Source organism: Varroa jacobsoni, unplaced genomic scaffold, assembly GCF_002532875.2.
Source record: "Varroa jacobsoni isolate VJ856 unplaced genomic scaffold, vjacob_1.0 scaffold_1244, whole genome shotgun sequence".
NCBI lineage: Eukaryota > Metazoa > Arthropoda > Arachnida > Mesostigmata > Varroidae > Varroa > Varroa jacobsoni.
This window is the reverse complement of record NW_019214146.1, coordinates 75,944-92,047: the sequence shown is the minus strand read 5'-3', so window position 1 is coordinate 92,047 and position 16,104 is coordinate 75,944.

Sequence of the window (16,104 nt, the reverse complement as noted above, 5' to 3'; positions counted from 1 at the left end):
TATTTACGATTTTAAAAACTATGAAATCGAATATGTGCCTATAGGTGAGAAGATTTATTTGCACATACTGAAAGGCCCTTCAGAATAAAATACGAGGGCTAATAAAATAGATCTGAAAATAGCTAGGGAATATACAACTATGAAATCTATGGACTATTCACCACCTTGATTCTCTTCTTTCAAAGGGCACCACAATTGATTATCTCGACCACTATGAAACAAGTCTGTCTGAATAAGTAAATAAAGTAAAAAAAAAACAAAGCAAATAAAAGTACGAAGTGCGACCTCATCTATGCGATGGCAAGCACGGTTCGAAAGCAATGACTTATCATTATCGTTACGAGCCGCTAGACGGCAAGAATATTTTCGAAAATTATTTGCTCTACTGAGGATTAACAAGCAAAATTACATACGAGAAACTAACACCCCTGACATAATTTGATGAGATATACGCAGCTCGAAATTGGGTGGACAAATAATTAAAATTATTGTGATTATTAGGAGCAAGGGTTCTTTATCTCGGAACAAATCAACCCTCACCTAAAATTGTTTTCAATGCACCGCGTAAGTTGCTTGTTTAGAAATTTAGAGAGTGATCTATCACATAAAGTTTTCTTAGTTTTGGAATTATTTTAAAATCAGCTGCATCAGACACTTTACTCATTGGTGTTAGCGCAACAACTCTTTGGAATGCGGTGCAAGAAATTTTGTACATATTATTTGAACATTGGACGCCCTATCTTCAACCAGTAAACTAAAACATTGTACGGTATGACATAAAATTCACTCTCTATAGGAATGAAACAACGGCAAATCGCGCTACAAGTTCGGCGTATTTAAAATATAGAAGTGGGCTTACAATAACTCTTATATCATTGTTTGCTTTATGGGCATATAAGAGCCATTTTAAGCTTGTACGAAGTCGACTTGATTACATGATAAAACCGCACATATTGGTTCTGAGATTACCGTTTCGTTGTCATCACTACCACCTTGACCATCCTCATCACCACGTCAATTTTGTATCGTAGTAATTCCGTTGTACCCTAAGAACTATCTAATCCTAGATAAACAGCATTCAGTTTGTCAAATACGCTCTTAGAAGTCATTCCTTTGATGTCGAAAATAAATACGTAGGACAGTGATGGACGTACAAGGTTCACGTAGCACTTCCGGTAAACTGGTATTTGCTCTCATTCTAATATGCCGCTCCGCAAGATTACCACATCTAAAGCAAACTTTAGACTGTCGACCTAAACTTTGCACAACCTAGAATTCAGTCGAGGTCGAGAGAAGCGCTTTCAAACGACCTCGAAAGATCGAACAATGCGCAATCGAAGTCGTGCTTTCGGTTTCGGCCAGCCGCACATGCTGAATCTGTCTAAAGGTCATGCTGGTCAGCACTGAATAGTTTTTTCAAGGAAATTGGTTATACTTTATCATGATCGCAAACATTGCAAAAAAATACTACAATTATTGCAAGAGATAGATTCCATTCTCAGAGATTTCGAACTCGAGACGCTCTTGGGGCATGGACATAGAACTAGATTAGTTCTCACGAGTTTTTTTTCTACACTGGTGTGAGTAGCGACTGACGAAATATTAAAGCACAATTTCTTTGACGATGACTTTGTATGAGCCGAAGAGGCTCAACTAGGGCCTATATCGTAAGCTGAAGGGTAGATAAGTCCCGTCAGGAGCAAGAAGTGCAGTGTTTCGGCAATTCTTCGCAAAAACATAATATTGAGCCTCTCAGTTTTGTCCACTGCCGGTTGCTGCAACTGTTAATTAATAAAGTGCTATGAATCTAAATAGCCTATTGAACATTCTACAGTTTGCTTTGGCGCGAAGTTTAGAAATAGCCTAAAGAGAATTAGCTTTGTTTAGGACATTTCTAAAGACGACTCTGCGGACAAGTTCACCGTCGATAACATTTATGCGTATCTTCAGATAAAACTGAATATATCAATCACGGTACTCCTGTACAAATTAAAAATGTTTAATTACAAAGCATAAAAAAAGAATAGCGAATAATTAGAAACCTCAACAAACAAAAAAGAGATTATCCAGTTACGGTTTACTCCAACCTAAATGATCTTACCAAGACCTTAACTACCATGCGAGTCGATGTATATATATATATATAAACGTGTAAGTCGAAAGGGTTACTTATTTGCTAAAAAAGAATATTTTTTTTGAAAACTATTATCATTTTCCTGATAAAACGAAAGTGCCGCCTACACTAACCTAGCGACCTAAATACAGCGAGGGAGAAAGCAAACAAAATGGAGAAAAGTGAGAAAACAACGCAGACGAAATCCAATTAGGACAGGGGAGAGTTTTATGCTTGCAATAATTAGCTGAAATCCGTCATGTTCTACATTGCTATATTTGCCCGTCCATTATGTAAGTGCTCCTTCAGATCTACTAGAGTAAAACCATATTCGTAGAATTAACGATCGGGTGAGTCGCTTGCAATGCATCCTTAACACGAAAAATCTGGCAATGACAAGGACTCAAGTCGCAAACGGCAAGCTTGCTTATTTGTTGCATTCGTTTAGCTACAACAAGGCGAGCATAAAATAGAAATAAATTGAATTTTTTGTATCGTATTGCATATAATGCAGTTGCTTTGGCACACGTCTGTTTACATAATAGTGGTAAAAGTAACATCAGTGGTGTCGCTGTTACATATAGACGTCAGAGGAACTTCAACATACAAAAGCATTGGATTGTGGAATCCGGAAACAACTGTGTCAGAATATAGCTAAGGCAATTCAACCTGTTAAGCTGAAAGCTAACTGTTGTTTGCGGGTGCATATACGTATGCGGCAAAACAATTCTGTATTGTATTTTTGTAATGTTTAGTAGGTGGGTCGCATGCCCAGCAAACGAATGATCACTGTGAAAATATAAGACTGAAAGCCCAATAACGCCTGTATGCGTAGTGACTATATGAGTCCTATTTGTATGTACCTATGTGTATTTGAGTTGTATCGCTTGTATTCATTGCGTATCGTCATTATTATTAACAGCCGCAGATACGTAGAGATAATACCATTACGCATTGTATACATCCTAGACCAATCGTTTATTTGGACACGAAGCTGATAAAAACGGTGCTGATAATGATAGTGACGTCCACTAGGACCCACCTTATTCAGTTAATAAACTTCCTATTTTAGATTTTTTTTCAGGCTCGCGATCTCGGTCTTATCTACTAACCTTCCGGCTAGGTTAAGTGTTGCCTTCCGGTTGAACGAAAAGTTAGGCAAAGCTATGGTTAGACTTTCTTATATCAGACCGAGTCACGTCATAGGTTTTCGTTGTTAATTTATTTGGCAGTAAGCGATTTTGATGTGATTCCCTGAATTTCAGCGATTTAACATGCAACTCCATTAGCAGCCCAAAGGGGCAAATTAGGGGTGCAAAGGAGGCGCAGGGTACTCGCTAACTGCATTACCGTTGCACATCATTGACTTAAGAAGTATTAGCCTAGCTTATATGCTGACAAGGCCCAGTGCTGAATGGATCCTTCGTGTTCTGTTATAACCTGCAGTAGGCAGAACAGAGAGTGGACGCCCTCTGCAGAGATACTTAGTTTTTTTTATAAACGCGTAAATCTCTGACACGGCTCGCGAACGGATAGCTGACCTTGTGAAGAGGAAGACATAATATGATTGTTCAGATTTTGTGACAGATTTCGCTCAGCTCTATTTTAATACTACATGATCACTTATTACTATTATATTTGCTTAGAGACAAGCTATGTACTCTATTAATAGATATAGTTGACCATTCGTATCCCTGGTGAGGTTAATAGTTCTGCTATCTATTTAACCCTTATCTAGCAAAGAGTCTACGAAGCGAAGGGCAATGTGAAGGGTTCATTATATTCTACTGTAGCCCTTCACCCGTTTACATAAAATAAAATATTAATTAGATGTTCACACGATACAATCAAGTATTTGCGACTGTAGACATCATATCCAGAATCGTTGGAATAAAACTGTTGTTTTAAGGACTCACTTCGCTGATTTTTCCGTGGTGACAATCGATAGTTAAGTACAATGTGAGCAAAGACAAGGTCACTCAAAAAAAATAAACAATCTAGATCAAATGAGAAATAATAACTACGAGCTTCTCCATTGCTTGATACTGTTTTCCATTTGTTTATGATCCTTAGATTGTACGTAAAGTGATCTCAGGCCACATTCTGGTGAAAATATGTAAGTGTATCCAAATCTAAATTGCGGTCATCTATCTTTGCTACAGATGTTTCCGCTTAGTAATAACAATAATAATAATAATAATAATAATAATAGGTAGATGCACTGGCTTCACTCCAAGCCCGTTTTTCTGTTGTCTGCACAATGAAATCCAGTTATGGCGTATCAGCCCACGGAAGCCGTCGAGGGGCCCGACAGTTACTCTCCTGAACTAATTTAGCCAGTCTCTCACTGAGAGTTTCTAATGGGACGCCGAGATTTTAATTCTAATACCTTGAAGCCCGGCACAATTCAGAGTTGCAGTGATGCCGTTGCGGTCCTTCAAAGTAATTCATTATCCCGTTATTTCATTTTTTTTTATAGTTCACGTATTGCAGTTTATTGCAAAATCCCTTTTGCACTGATTGCGAAACCTATGTCTTCTATGCAAACTATTTCATTCTCCCACTCAATTAAGTATCTTATTCTATCGCATGTTTCCTACTATCGCAAGGTCAAAAGTTCAATATGTTTCAGATAAACCCAGGCTGATATTGCTTTACCTGTTATGAAGCCTGTTACCGGCTTATACAAGTGGCCTGTTTGTTATTGCTTAATAAGCTGGCTCATTTCATTGATGTAGGAAACCTAACCAAGCTTAAATGTGTCTTGTGTATTTCAACAATTCTCGGAGTAAATATATCCGCCCGATAGTACAAAAGCAATAATGCATACGATTAGATCTTTTTCGAGAACACTGTTTTGTGCCTAACTTGGGAAGCAAGACAACCATCAAATATTATATGTGCAAACGATTCTCAAATTTTTTACTGCTTTTAGATACGCATTTACACAAAGTTGTTATTTCAATATCTGACAAGCTTGTCATTCTAAACGTTTTAAACCATTGTTCATTTTTCGTGCCAACGACAATTGCTAGTAAATCAGGCCCTCGCAGTCCTACTAGACGCGGGGTGTAACTTTTTTTTGGATTTGTGACTTTCAGCCACTTCTCATAGAAGGTGACAATTTTGCGTAAGGATCTGTCATTGCTGTCCCATAACCCTCGACACCGGATAAAATGTTGAGACGCAGTGTTAAGTTAGTATTCCTTGTCGAATTCAGAGAATTCATAAGATATCCAAGCTTTAAGTTTTTATGTAAACCAAAGGGGCTTCAAATGGTAGGCAAGGATCGTCCGGTTGCATCCCACCTTTGCGGCCAATTCTCGAGTTGTATGTCGGTTGTCTTCTTTCAAAAGTTCCCTCAGATGGTCGTCGTCAATCTCAGACGATCGGCCAAAGCGGGGACATATTCTGGGTTCCGGATGCCGTTTTCGATTTCAGCAAACCATTCGTAAGCACTTCCTTGAATTATGGGATGATTGCTGTGCACAATTCAGATGTCCCAGGCTATTTTGATAGAATTTTTACTTCGACGAAGTTGGCACTTTTTTCTACCTGGAAAATCTGTGGGTTGAAATTGCATTTATAACAAGATAGGGTTACAGCACCTTGTTGGAGCAACAGAAGTGCTTTCGAACGTATCATAGGTAACTATAAAGCTTCCGTAATCAATATACTATTAAAACTTTATACCCGTTTGTTTGCTCGACCAAAATCGACCCTAAAGCGGCAGGATCGAGCTCATTGCTGAAGGACTGCTAGAACGCCGTCCGGAATAAAATTTCTGTTAAAATGAAACAGATTCGATGGATACTTTCATCCTAAGCATAATTTGCCCTTTATTTCATTCCATAGAGCATAAGATTAGTTTCGGAAAATTAATCAGTTCTTGTTTGTCCTTAGCGTTTTGCTGTAGGATTCACTTGGATATGTCTATACGACATATCTAAGTGAATCCTAGATAGATATGTCTATACGAAAGTCGTAAGGGTTAAGGTTAGGTTTTTGTTGTAGAATATTTTCCACTGAAAAAATCGTAGCTGAATGCTTGCATGAAGGTCTAAGGATAAATGAAAATTTGATGTGGCGTCCCATGTAAAAGGGGTTTTTCTCGATGCTAATCAATATATCTCGTCGAACTGAATAAAAATGCAATATAGGTCTGTATATCTAAATTAGATATTTTAAAGTCAAACACTTATTGAAGGGTTCGCCTCGGCCATCTGACGGTTAGGGTGAAAATACGTTTCTCGAATGCTTCAAGTGCTTATCAAAGTTTCAATTCAGAGTTCGTAGCGTCTCCTTCACGATAAATAGTCTTTTTGAAAATATTCTCGGTAATACTTTTCTCCGAGAGAAACGACGAAGTATCCAAAATGTTTTTTGTAGGCAAGGTGCCATTTTGTTGACGTCAAACACTTAAACTAATCGAAAGATTTCGACGAAGTGAGTAAATGCGTTTTTTTCGGGCATGTAAAGAACCAGAAACCGGACGTAACAGGTTTTTCACTTGGGAGGATGCCAAAAATGTGTATTTTTTTAGTGCGAAGATTGTGTCAGTCTTGTTTAATTGCCTATGTAATAATTGAGTGCAAATGTTTTTTCAGTAAACTTCTATTGACCAAAGCAGCAAATGTGAGATTGACGCTTCCTAATTAATTTTCAGAAAAATGCTCAAAAAAAATTTCAAAAAATAAAACGTTCTTCAAATTGGTAAGATCTCAGGCTACATCAACCAAAGCATTTAGAATATTAATTAAATGTGTATTATACGAATTCAGTGCAATATGCGACTACTTATAGTAAAATGAAAAGAAATAGAAAAAAACTTTAGGTCTTTGCGGTGTTCAAGAATGGAATCAGGAAGTTAGTCGATCGGAAAAAAGAAAAATCGGAACGTCTGTCTAGAAGTAGGTTCACGTATGCCTTCCAAAGGTAAGCCGACCGCCGACCTGTTCACGTGCGTCCCAAAAACAGAATCAATCGACACCGAAGCGCCCCCATAATGACGTTGTAGAAATGTACCAAGTACCAGCCAACTTTGAACGAGGCAGATCTAGAGCTAACTAAGGTCTCGGACGAACATAGAAAAATAGACCACAGAAATTGCAATAGAAGGGTAACGGGATAGCTATTTAATCTGTGATCGACTTATAGTCTTCACTAGTTTAAATGAACAGATCGGATTAGCTAAAACAATCAACACAAGAAAGGCACTAGGTAAAGTTCGAAGGTCTACCGAGCATTTCGAACGTAAAGATGATTTGAAGGGATTTAAAAAGGTAATAGGTGAGTGGAGGAAGCGAAATGGGGGCGAGGAATTTTTTTCCACGAAAACCAAGTAAGGGTAAGGGCTAATGAAAATACGTACGAAATATAAAGATGATGCTTATATACATATTTACGCCGTTTTCAACGTCCCTTTGCCTATATGTGATCTGAAAGCCTTCGCTGTAATAGTACTCGATAGTCTTCTCAATCCATAACTGACTTATATTCAGATTACTGAATACGCTATATAGCTTAACGAGATCTCTTGAGAAAAATCTTTACGATAGCGCACTGGTTAGCCACAAATCGACTGCTATGGCCAAATATTTATTATATAGTATATAGAATGTCTATATATAGAATTATATAGAAAGGTTTATATATTATACAAAATGTCTATAAAATTGTATCACATATAATACGATTTAAAGATATTCGAATATTTATTTGTTTTCCGCACATTTAGCGTAAAATAGCGTGTAGCACGGCCTCTTTGGATGCTATGCATGATCAAGATGAGAGTACTTAAAAATAGAACACTACAGAAATGAATGTACCAACCTCAGAAAGACTCATTTGCATATAAGGCTACGTTGCAATTTACCATACTACAAATTTACCATACTACAGTAAAACCTTTTTTTCTTCTACGGAACGAGTGATCTGTTCGATAAAAAATATAAACGGCTATTAATTTTTGTTTGCCAAAGTTCATACTGTCAACTATTGTGATACATGTTGTTATTTCTAGTCAACAGTTACTCCCAATCGTCTCAAAATATAAGTTACTTTAATGGTTAAAAGATAAATTTATTTTGGGTGTAACATGAATCGATTTGATACGATTGCTGTTTTTACATTGAAAGCAATGAATATCAATACGTTTATCAGTGTTGTTACCTGCCAGGTAAGAATACTTTTTTTTCTTATACACGGTAACTCTGATATCCATGTCGTTGTATGTAAATCCTAATTTTAAACAATAAATTGTACCAATGTTTGCCCACAATCATCTCTCTATGTGTCTCTACTTAGTTACGGTTATCTGGCGGGACTTATTTCATTACCCCATTTTAGTAATACTCTCTTCCTGAGTCAGTCAATATACTACTCTTCTTCGTTGAGCTTCTTCTGACCTTACTGCTTTCCACTAAATCTTCCTATTTTCCCATTGCCATTATGCATGCACCGCATAGCACGTATTTTCCTACCTTAAAAAATAATTGATCTAGGTTTTAAAATAACCTGTACCACTGTACTACGTAGACACAAGTAAATTTTAGTTTATTGACCCCACGGCATGCCTCCTATTGCACCCTCCGTACTTCACCTATTTTCACTGCCCTGTTGAAACATCCTCGTAGTTTCGATGCCTTGTTGCAATTAACGGGTTTTGTCATGTTAGTCAGTCCTTCTCGCAGATCCTACCGATATATTTTACCAATTTTCCATGGAATACACAAAAGTCAGAAAAATATTAATATAAACAGCAAAAAAATGTAGGAACCCAAAATGATCTCTTAGATTTCTATCTGTTGCTTACATTATGTTGCTCAATTGTCTAAAAGGCAGAAAAAGACATGTCATGTTTTCACTCGGTGGAAATTACTTCAGACTGTACAACTGGGATTTGGACGATTGAAGTACGTACGATGAATACAAAACCAAATTCCTTATATATTTTTGATACAATGCCCCAATTCTATTTTTAAATCGCTTTCATAGTAATAAGTGCCCGGTACGCCAAGGCACTATTCTCATTCCGATTAACCTGTTCTTCAATTTTTACATTCATTTTCCACAATCCTTCCCTAACATTAAAAGCCTCGCCTTTTTTTTTTGTAGACCTCAAGGGGCAAGAAAAAAAAAGAAAAGAACAAATGGGCAAAAAAATATTCACTCACATTCGCATTACGCTCTTTAAAAAAGTATGCATCCGACCATGGAAAATAAAATCTAATCTATGCCGTAATGGCTTATATTTCGGCGGTTATTAAGTATTTCGGCAAAAGTTGCCAGTTTCCCTTCGAATCGTATTGAAGAATGAAAGCTTTCTCTATGACTTAATTTCACACCCGGTTTTTAGCTTAATTATTAATCCCGAATTATGAACAATTTCGGCAAAATCGACTGTTTACCCCTCAATGAAATAGAAGAATAAATCGCCAAAAATGCCCATATTCCCTAAGTTAGCGTTACGTTCCATGGGAAAGTATATCTGGATCCGTTCGATGGCCAGCTGATCCCAAGCTGAACTTTAGCTTGAAACAACTTGAAAACTGAAACTTGAAAAGTTCAGTTGAGCGCGGCTATTTTATTTATAGGGTCTGTTTGAACCAGACAGATGGACGCTCAATTTTAGTAGTACAAACAGTGAAGATATGTTTTAAGTTTTACGTCCGATATTATTGTGATACATTTTATAACAATACAACGTGAAGGAATCGATGCCAATGTCTGATGCAGCAGAACAAATCGGAGTAAATCATTATGATTGCATTGCGCAGTAGCTATTAGTCTTGTTAGTTTAAGAGTAGATAGGATATAAAAGAGTGTCCAACTATTGAAAAATCTGGCTTCAGATGCTCTCGGACCAAGCCTATATGTAAATTGCAGGGTTTAAAATTACTCGACTATAAGATGTATTGTGCATCCATATAGCATCATGTAGCTGTTGGGTCGAAATATACGCATTAGCGTGAGTAGCACATGATTTTAGCTAAAAATACATGATCTTACAATGTGAACGAGACAGGCGGGATGGTCATTGAAACGAACGAAGGGTGAATCACGTTTGTCATATATGACCCAGTAAATAGTTAATTATTATATATAGTTAGTCCTAAGCTTCGTCCAGTATTTTGGCAACGTTCATGGTAGCGGGTAGATTTAAACCTCAGAAGTCACCAAAACGATCGGAACAATGAGGATTGTTGACATTGACCATTTGTAACTTAGTCTTCATTTGACGGACATATGTAACGACAAGAGTATTTGGGTTGGAAACACAGCCAGCTCGTAAACGAATTTCTTTTAAAAATAACAGTAGCGGTGGAAATCATCTGTGACTTTCTACAAGTTGTGAAATGTGGAAAAAATTTACTAACAACACGTGGACTATAGTTATTATCGGTTGCGTCAACATCAGCTTACGATGTTATTGGTTGGTAATAATAAGAAAGGTAGAACAAAAATTATTGGGGAGCGTAAATATTATATGATATCTCAGTCCGTTTTAGTTTGGCCCTAAAAGTATACCATTCTTATAGAATCAATCTCATCATTCAAGCCTCGTTCATGTAAGGACTGTCAGCCTTTTAGGGTAGCCTTCCTTAGGGTATATGATGTCGATTGACAAGACCATGGGCTGCAATTTGTCGCACAAGCAGTGTCAGTATATCGATATAAAACGCACGCAATACAGGCCCATATTTAGTAAAGATTCAAGAAAGCAAAATGCAAACTAGCATATCTCTAGCAAAAAAAAATTGTTATATATTTGCATGATAAATAAACCAGGATATTCGAAGATAGCAACGATATGAATTTACTCGAATGATATATAGTAATATTATAGTTCATTACCATCCAATATGTCTGATTCCATGAATCCGTACGGAGACAACAATGACAGTAGATGCAGGTTATATAATTTAAGGCGAAGGTAAACATGATGGAGATACTATAGGTAAATACAAAGAGAAAAATCCATAGCACTTCATTAAATGTGGGTAATCGGCGTAAAGATGGGTTTATATTAAACTACTATAGATGGATTGCGAGAAGAGTGCACCATAATACTGATGCTAAACACTATGAGAAAGGCAATTATCTCTAGGTTGTATCTATTGAGAAGGTTAAGTTTACGGATCGAATCTAGGACGTCAAGAACGGGAAGTATCTCATTTTCTGATGGCTGACAACTTCGGTTGATAGTAGTCGAGGGTCCTAATAGTAGTCAAGGCTAGGTGGCTTTCATTAAGAAATAGGTGTACAGATCTGGGTCCTCTATCTGTATACATGAAATACGCATTAGTCGAGATGAACGCGAGACCAGCAGCAGAGCCTAGAATTTTCACAAGGACAAAATGCATAGAACTGTGGACTATACTGGGTGGTCATTGAGGTGCCCACATCTCGGTTTTTCGTAGTATCACAGAAGAGGCTCCTATAATTACTTGCGCTCGAAATGAGACTAATCATAAAAAAAAAACACAGCAGAAGCATGCGACGGAAGAAACACGAAACAGAACACTGTATTAGGTTACATCCTATGTAGCAACGAGAGCCCTCTAGTAAAGAAAATACCAGTAAGGACGCTAAGGCCTTATGCAAAGAATCTGAGCACTATATTATTATATGATGCCTCAGAGTTCCCCCTAGACCTTTAAGAAAACTATTGACTAAATGGCGAATGGCTTGCTAAATGATAATGCGAATTTTAGAAAATGATCTAAAACAAACAATTCTACAAGCCATAGAACGAAATTTAGAGAGCACAACCAATCGAAAGATACGAAGGGAGCAGTTGAGGCATACGGAAGAATTAAAAATCATTAAACGATTACAAGGGGCAACAACCAAATATAATAGTTACTAAGCCGGGCAACCTGGAGCAGTCCTATGCCAATATAGTCCAGAGGCATCGATACTCAAACAACACAACTACAGGTAATATAACTACATTCTACACGCCTTTAAACAAGAATGACCTGCTTCTAAGGGTCTGCGTGCAAGTTAAACCATTGTGAGTCGAGGCCAGTAATCATAAGAAAAAAGATATGGAAACAATACCTCCCACAGATACGAAACTACGTTTAATTGAAGCGAAACGGGCGAGCTAGTAAGCGGTAGAGGAAAAAAAATAACTTTTCAGCCGTGCGATTTGTAGCGGAGAGTGCTAGAATTCAGACCAAGAGAAAACATGCCGAATACAACGTCAAGTTGAATCGCTATAATACGAGCAACAGTCGTAAGCTACGGGAGCTGAGATACGCATATATTATGTATCGAGCTTATTCAATAATATCCTAGCTAAAATGGAAGTCCGTACAATTAAAGTGCGGAGGGGTATCTATACTAAAGAAAAGTTCGTAAGAAGTGTATCCTTAAAACCTACCGATCTATTACTATATCCACTATTCCGTACAGATTAATGACTCGGTTTATCAGTAGCAGCTGGGAGGTACGGGTCGAGAAACAGGAGACCTTGAACGAAATGCAGGATCGATTTCGAAAGAACAGGCTGGGAGATAATAGTACCTTCATGCTGATGTCGACCGTAGAGATAGTTAGCTATCACAACAAGGGCACTTTCGAGGTGCTTTCTTTAATGCTACTAAAGAATGAGGATGTGAAACTCGTCGAGATGTGGAAGCTTTAGATATCAGTATTGTTCGCGGCCGTCTTTATTGGGCACATGGGGCACAGACTTCAACTAAAATTTATCCAATCCAGAAGTGCGAAACTAGTTTTTCTTTTAGGGCAGATATGGTTTTACAGATCCCACATACAAATATTTAAAGACTACGGTAAAGCAAAGCCACAAGTGGCGTTTGAAACAGGCGAGATCACCGTTGGACACGGAAGCGCCGAGGACACTTACTTGATTACATGCTGAGATATTAGCAGGCGCCCAGCAGGTTTGACATAGTCTAGTGTAAATTAACCTAACGTCAAGAGCTAGCAGAAAGATACTCAAAAAGGAAGTCAAACGTATGTAGCTAGAAGTGCCCTAAGGAACCAGGACATCGCGCCACATCAGAACTTCGTAACAATCAATTGGGATTACAATTTGGCAGATCAAGCGCAATATTACATCACCAATGGCCCATAGCCATCTTGACAGTGCCGGAAGTCCTTGGACATGAATCAATGGGTTACAAATAAAACACGGAACTGATCAAGTTCTATAAGCGCTAGCGTATAGGAGTCGGTTATCAGTGAACAAAAGGTCACACCTGAACCATTACTACATAGGTATTGAACCGCAAGTGTTGAGGACGGAAGTGATGAGGAGCCACTGAAGATAGCGGAACGTTGGCGGCTAGACAACATTGGGTATGAAGGAAATTTTGCAACCTATATATCGGTGGAATGGAGCCAGGCGCATGTGGTGGCATTAGGCTGCAACAGAGGTAAATACTCTTACGACAACTGAGTTTATCAGAGGGGATACGTTGCATAGTTATAGTCAAAACGTCCATTGACATGTTAATAGACTCGCTTACACGGTTGGCGTATGGCACGATCATCATACATATGAGCGGTGCTATGACGTACTATTCGATACGTAAAGGCGCTTTTTACCAAGCTATATATATGTAAATTATAGGAGAGGAGCGGAACGAAATAAGCAAGTTCAATGATCAGCATAATCCGGAAAGTGGATGTCTTCCAGATCCGACGTTGTAATCTCGGATACAGACAAATATATATTTTTTCTAAAACTTTTGATCTGAATCATCCTGTTCTAAGTCTCAGGATTTTTCACAGGTAGGTAGTTTATCGACATTAAATCAGTTGACGCAGTAGCTTTTCAGATTTACAACATAATGTTCTTTGGGAGCTCTGTTTCGGGCTTTGCAGTGTCTGAGAAAGACGATTTGAGCACCTCCCTTCTGTCAGCGTCGTCGTCAAGCGACATGTGTGATCAGGCATGTCGTATCGATTAACAGCTATAGAAGATCCTTGCGCCTTTTCTTTAGATTCACAGATCTTAACTGTATTAGCCTCTTGCAATTCACCGCATTTGCTTTGCTAAGGTTTTTGATATGTCGGCCTTACTAAGTAGAACTTCAACAAGCTAGCGGCGCACTCACGGCCGCAACCAGAATTACTAGCGAAATTGAAACAGCGCCCTTGTAAGTGGGCTATAATTAATAGCAAAGATACTTTTCAACCTTGTAATGATGCGATGATCAGAATCCTTAAGCATTCCATAATTAATACGTATTGCTTTGCGCCAGCTGCCGAAGCTTGCAAAATCTTGTCGGTATCAAAAAGCTTCCCGTTGAGAGCACTTTTCAAGAGGTCCTTGAAAGTCTTCCACAATGTCAGAGACGCTTTACACGGCTTTAGACGGTAACAGCCTTTAATTCAATGACTGTAAACGATAGGGTTAATGTCGAGCGCGCGCGCGCGCTCTCTGGTCCTCTAAAATAATGGCTGGAACCTGGGTCTGCTATTGCTACAGGATCCACAAACGATATAACGTCCTTAATCTGGACTAACTCAATTACATTCGTTTTGTATGCTGCCGGGGTAAAAACCCAAGACTTCACCAAATTTTTCGAAGCATTCACTATAATACACTGGTTGAGTCTTGAGCTCTAATGCGTTGCAAGATACTAGAATCGGCCTAGGTGAGTGGGGCATTTTGCGTATAGGAGTACCAGGAGCACTTTCCGCGTCTGATCATCCAAACGTAGAGCAGTGCCGCTCAAATATAATGGATCTTGCTAACTATCCAGTCGTTTATATAGCTACACTTTGCGAGATAGCAGCTCCCTATGCTGTTTGGCTACAGTCGTGTCATCATCGTGCTAAATTTAAATAGCTATACGTATAAATAGGGAAATGAGGACAGGTCTGCTGCGTATATACTCATATATGTTTTATTCTTATTGGCTCAAGATAATACCACATCTGCCATAGCAGCGTTAAAGAAAAAAAACTACTTTTTGAATACTAAATTGAGTATAAAGTGTTATAACTGTACCACAAGTATTCGTTATCGGGTTGCGCTGCGTCCATTTAATATTTGTATTTATTACTGTGTTATGTTCAAACAGGTTTGTCATAGTTATTTCATGGTAATTTGTTTTTTTTCTATTTTAATCAATTGATATTAGTTTGTCTCAACTTTTAGCTCTATCGATTCGTTAGGTCGCCAATAACTATTCTTCTTGCTTTACAGTACCTTGCTCAAAATTCAACCCGTACGGTATATTGCCGCAAGTTGTTTAGGTCATAATGATTCTGGTTTTGTATCTCGGTTGAGCAGTCGTCACTATCTTTGTCATCACAAAAAAACTGACCTAATGTTCAGTCTTACGCTGACCGGTTCCAAAAGCTAGCATCTGCTGCGGAGCTGTGGCTTAACCTTAAAACTTCCATATTTCAGAGCACTCAACCACTAGTTTTTAGGTACCTGTAAACTTTAGCAATGAGTCTGCGATATGAACCATTTCGGAGATAGGTTAGTAACTTCCCTGGATTGAAGACTTGCTAACTATTTTGCTTCTAATCCGTTTACCTTATGCCACGCTCCATGCAAAATACCTACATTTAAAAGTACAGCTCAACTTTTACTCATTATTACTCAGATCTCACCCATTATTATACGCGTTTAACGGCGAAAACAGTGTACACATCTTAAAGTTACACTTAATTTTAGACGAAAATGAGATTAAATCGCTCAACAACGACGCAAGAGTATCTCAAGCACTTTTCTACTTTTAGCTCTCTGTAGCGTATACGCTTATTTGGCGCCTAAGCTTCAGCGCAAGGTTCTTTGAGCGATCTTAAAAAGGCTAAAAAAAAAAAAAAATAAGATAAAAGGACATAAATGGCATTACCGAAATATTGGCCTGAGATGTAGTGTCTCAAGGTGGCAAGAAGCGAAGAACTGCCAGCTAGTTATGCTACATGAAAAAAACAGCAGGGTGAAATCGAAATAATTATATATCATGCGAGTTGTCTCGCCATGTTGGGAGACA